Raw genomic sequence first — 6,053 nt, 5'->3', positions numbered from 1 at the left:
ACTGGAGAGGTGCTACATCAGCAAATTGAACCTCAGCGCAGTTGAAAGGCGATTGCAGAGACTGCAGCGTCAAATCCATAAACACGACACACCATAAACAAACCATGAGCGTAATTTCTACATATGCAAACACTTGAATTAAATATTGATCATTTATCATTATTTTCATGTAACTTTACAATGCAAATTGAACTCCTGAATCAAATTTTTGGTTATTTTTTTCAAATCAAAGATGAGTTCAAGGCATGCTTTCCACAGAGTTCATCACTAAACATAGCCTGAACCACAGACTGTAAAAAATTATGAATGGACGGACAGGCAAGCAGATAGTAGGAGAGACGGATGGACAGACTGATGGGTGGATATAGAGTAAATAATCAGACACATATCAAAAATTCTCTCTGAAGGATGGATTCCTCATCTTTCCAATGAAACAATTAAATTGTGCATTTAAAGAAGAAAGGAGATTCTGTATAATTTTCAGATTTATGATGCTAAAATTATTGGGTTTTTAGTCAATAATTATACAGAAAAATAAAACAGTATAATCAAGAGTTTATGATTAATGACACTACGGCACGTTTGCTAATCATTTACGTAAATAAAAAGTAACAAAAAAGCAAGAAAAGTCAACCAAAGAGAAGATTTGTGGAAAAAGTTGAACGCAGTTAAATGTCTGAAGGACATTGAGTTCACATCATCAGTAGCTCAGAAACTTTTTTATTTTTTGTAATTTTTTTATAACTATGGAATGTATGTAACTGAATTTGAATCTGAATGATTGGATTGAATTGACTTGCAACAATATTTGCTGTAAAATGGTGCTACATAAGTAAACTCAATACAATTCAAATCCTGAACCTGGAATATGATGACAAAAATGGCCTCATGGTAAGTGTGTGCATCTTCTTTTTATAAAACCGGCATAAAAGTTTGACATGTCATATTTTTCCGGCAATGAAACAGGGAAAAATAATTAAAGTCTGGAAAAAAAACAATAATTTGAGCCAAGCCAGATTTCAGCTTGGCTCAAAGTACATTACTTTTCCACACTGTTTGGGGACCCTGGGCATTAATTCTGAGTTAGATTCAGAAAGGACTCAATCTGCTGCTCTTATCATTATTACTGGGAATTTCCAGCAGGTGCGAGGCTAAACATCTTTTACAGTTTGGAAGCAGACATAAGGCACCCAATGAGATGTGTCCCATTAAAGGCATGGAAAATAACTAGGCATATTTAGCACCACACTGCACATCTCTCTTACGACTGCACTCCCTCCTCCACACTTCTTTTCCTTTTTCCACTCTCCCTTCATCCTCTTGTCCCTCTCTGCTTTTTCTTTATAGCAGCACTTGTTCCTTTTCACTACATCACTGCTTAACAGAGAAGTTTAACATGCTGTTGGCTCAGCGAGAGCCTCACATGATTTAAAAAGGCTTAGCACCCCCCGTTGGCCTCTTTGGGTTGTAAAACAACGGTCCAGAAGCTGATTTTATGAGTGCACGCCTCTGCTCTTTGCATGTTTATGTCAAATATTTGGAACAAATGGCATCCATTGGCTGGAACAACACGGATAAATCAAGTCAATTCGCAGGCAAGGAGAGCGGAGCGGGCCGCAGCAAAAGTGGCCCACTTCATGGCTGACGACAGAAGTGCTGCATTATTCAATTAATACCTGAAAGGGTACGTTTTATGCAGTATTTACGAAAGCCTCCACAAGTCACCATGCACAGAAAACACACAAAACGCTCCCCACACAAACACAAGGGCTTGTGTTTGCATCCTGGGAAAAGACTGGACTCCCCTTCCATTTTGCCAAATCAAATATACAGTGAGAGCAAGCTAAAAGGCACTTTCAATCAGCCACTCTGGGTCTGTCTGTCAATCTGGGAACAACAACAATCTAGCCCACTTGGAGTGGTCTAGTCAACATCCATTCCCCAATAAATTCAATCAGTGATGCTTTGTGTGTGTGTGAGTGTGTGGGCGTGTCCATACGTGTGCATCCGAGAGCAAGTGTTTATGAGAGAAACAAGGTTTCTGACACATTGTTTTAGCACAACAACCACAACAACAAAATTTAAAGTGACATCCTCATGTATGAAAGAAGTTGAATAGCTGGAGAATAAGATAGACACATCTAAGTTGGTGGATTTTGCTGTCAACCCAACCCTATTCCTCTTTCAAAGTGACAATAAGAATCTCTGGTTCTCTACATAATCTCAGAAAGCTGAGAAGCAGAAGCAACCGGCCCCAGCTAATGACACTGAGGTGGCAGGCTGCACGCTGGAGTGATTGCCTGACTGCCTGAGACCCAAAAGCAGCACGAGCAGGCTCATCATGGCCCCGCACTCTCATTATTTGGCCACAAATGGAAATGCAAATCGCTCGCTTTGCTGCGGACGCCTCAAATTTATTAAACTAAAAGGTTTAATTTCCATTTTTTCTCTGCATCAGCTTTATTTATAAATGTCGTGCCCTATGAAGACCCAGTTATTTTCTTCCTCTCCTGCAGGCTCTTAACAAATCTGCTCATTAATATGGAAATGGAGAATCAATTGCTTTTCCACCGACAGAGGGCTGCTTCCCTCGGCGGCGTGTGTAATGTGTTCTGACTGGTCATCAGCGCAAACAATCTTGCGTGCAAACACACAACACATATTGAGCTATGCAGTTTCACAAACCAACATTTTATATATATCTGTATTTTATGCAAGAAAGTGACACGAAAATGCTGGATTGTATCTTACCACCACAGAATGAGTTGCATACTGAATTTTCCAGCAAGCGCAGTCAGACTAGTGCCAGAATGACACCAGATGTTGCAGCATTAATAACCCATAATATCAAGTGCTGCTCATCGAGCCTTTCAGTGCCCTAAAATAACACTCATAGACCATAATGAGATCTAATTACACACAAGGTTCTTATCTAGGGCAATGTGGTAATTATTGCATGTGTGACTTTTCACATTTGGTTGCTGCATCTAACAGTAAATTGAAAATGTTTTCACACCCCTGAAACATGCTATTTTGTTATGCCAAAACCACAACATTTCTCATATTTTCTCAGGATTTTATTTATTAGACCAACAAAAAAAAATTGTGCATAATTGTGAAGTGAAAGAAAAATAGTACATGGTTTTAAATTTTTACTTATACATAGCATGTATAATGTTAGGTGTGAAAATGTTTTCAGCCATATTTTACTTTGAAAAACCAAATAACCAACTGCCGTCCAATGTCACCTGATTAGTAGTCCACGGGATTAGGTTATAAAACGATCTAAGCATTGTTCACTCCATTATCTAAAGAGTGCGGCAAACTAAAACATGGCACATAAACTGACAAGCCGGAGAAGGACACTGTTATTAAGAGAACCTGTTTCAATATCCATGGCAACTCTGGAAAAGAGATGCTGCTTTAGCACAGCTCATGTGGGACAATCTTCCAACAGGACAACAACCCATCATGCAGCTCATAAATCTGGTAAAATAATTATAAATTATGCAGGATTGTTGAATTATAATAAGAAAGACAGAAAAAGTCCTACTGGAATTTTATCATAAGTCATTTAAAGCATATAGAAAATATGTGAAAAAAGATGCAGATGAGAACACACAATGTGGTAAAAAAGCAAACATCTTGAATACACCATCACAATGATGAACCATGGTGGTGGCAGCATCATGCAGTGAGAATGATATTGGTCAGAGTTAATAAGAAGGTGGATTTAACTAAACACAGAGGCAACATTGGAAGAAAATTGTATTAAAAGTTGTAGACTCATTTTCTAGCAGGACAACACCCAACATACAACCAGAGCTTCATTAGAATGGTTCACCTCATTCATGCACTAGAATGGCCAAGTCAAAGTCCAGACCTAAATCTGATTGGAAAGACAACTGATGTTCAAAGACATTCCTAAACTAATCTGAGTTTTAGACTCATTTTCAAGCCACGTGTTTCAGTTTTTTATTTGTAAAACATTTTGAAAACTAGCATCTCCCTCACACTTTTGATGGTCAATCACATATAAACCCAGCAATTAGCAGAACCTAAAAAAATTGAGTGTGAATACATTTGCGATGCACCGTGATTCTGGTTTTCCTCTGTTCTGCCTCACTTTCTGCTCTCGCCTTCATTCCTCTTTTCAGTTGACAGCAAGGGAGCAAAGAAGCACAACTATCGCTGCAGCCTGCAACCTAATGAACATTTCTAAATGGCCATGACCAGCTGGTTAAGAGACTAATGTAGCAGCTATTAACCAAAGCGGTTGTTTCCACACAGTGTCATCTGTGGAGAGCACCACTAGAAAGGGAGGAGAAAAAGATAATTATTTTTCACACTGTTCTATATACAGTAGATGCATGCACACATTGCCATAGCCTGGCATGGCGTGTTTATCTTTCACATTTTGCAGCAAACAAACCATGTGACGTAAATTCAACCCACAGCACAGAGCTTATTAGTGGCTCAAGGTGCGTGTGTGCGTGTGTGTGTGTGTGTGTGTCCTATTAGGAAAATTCAGTTTCACTCAAGGTTTCAGCACTGCGGTCGCAGACCACTGGCCATTGATTATTCATAGAGTCTGTGATTGGGTCCATTAATACAAGATTAGGGAAGGAACCAATGCTCATTTTCTTTCTGTTTGGATGCGTGTGTGTGTGGGGGCGTGTGTTTGTGTGAGTTAGTTTGTGGACTGCAGGTGAATTGCAATAAAGGCACAGTTTGATTCATCCAGAGTCCATCAAGGCAAAACATAATACATGGACACTATATGAAATAGAACCTTAGCAGGGTGCAAAGGTAGGTGATTAACTAAAATGGAGCATGCTACATTTAAAGGCATGTTGTGATGGGCTGCTATAAAACAGAACAACATGGTGCCTTTGTTTAAAAATGAGCAACAGCATTCCAGCAGAGAACGGGAATTGTTTAATCTCATACTGTAAGATTTCCACCCTAATAGCATTTGTTCTTCAATTGGAACTTAATCTGGGTAAATGGTGCTTAAATGTTTAAATCACATTTACAGGCTGTCAACTGATCTGATGTTCTTCACATGGTCACCCTTCGTTTGAATGAAAATAAATTGATGGCAAATGAGGAGGGATTTTGTAAAATTGGCTGAAGAGACCAATTGGATTGTAGCTCCCCCAAGTGGGCATTTGTGGCAACTTGCAAAATCTTGAAGACATTGAGGGAAAGCTCACAGGATTTCTAAAAGAGGGGTGTGACAACTTGTTTCACTGATAAGCGGGTTAACTGGATTTCCAGAAGATATTAAGGAACTGCATCAAAGAGAGAATATTCTTTAAATTTGAAAATACAGTCTGGTTGTTTCTTCAGTTCACTCATGTGTAAGGAAATTAGCTGCTGACATTTTCATATATCACCGTCCTCATCATTATCTTCATCATTAGCATAATCATCACTATCATTAAAAAGAGGAGATGACAGTAGAATACGACTCTAAGCAATTTAGAAAATTTACTAAATGGGCACAGAAAAAGTGGACAAACAATTCCATTTTTAAGTAGTGTAGCAATTTTCCAGGTACAATTTAAAATGTACCATTTTTTAAGAAGAATTTAAATATGGTCTTTTTTTTTTGTCCAGTCATACTTCAAAGCAGCTTGAGATATTAAAGTTACTGAGATGGAGCTCTATAGAACAATTTAATAAATGTAAAAAAATAAATTAATAAAAACACAAATTTACAGTTAGTTAGAAGTTTCTGCAAACTTTGTCTCTTTAGTCTATCCAAAAAGACTCATTTGATCAAGAATAGAGAAATGGGCAAATAAAGGGCACAGGAGCTGCTATTTTTCTTAATTTAGAAAATGAAAATAGGAAGAAATGCAAAAGCTTTGTTGTACTCAAGAAAGTGTGTTTGCTATTTAGTTGTTAAATTGTTGCTTTAAAACCCCAAAACAGATATACATGAAGTTATGATTCCTAATTTAACATTAAGACAAATCCATAGTATCTGATCAAGGTGTTTTATAAGCTATGCTTTTATTTTTACGTCAACTAGGGCTTGCAGTTTC

This window comes from Xiphophorus maculatus, chromosome 12, assembly GCF_002775205.1.
Source record: "Xiphophorus maculatus strain JP 163 A chromosome 12, X_maculatus-5.0-male, whole genome shotgun sequence".
Lineage (NCBI taxonomy): Eukaryota > Metazoa > Chordata > Actinopteri > Cyprinodontiformes > Poeciliidae > Xiphophorus > Xiphophorus maculatus.
Note: the sequence above shows the minus strand (reverse complement) of the source record.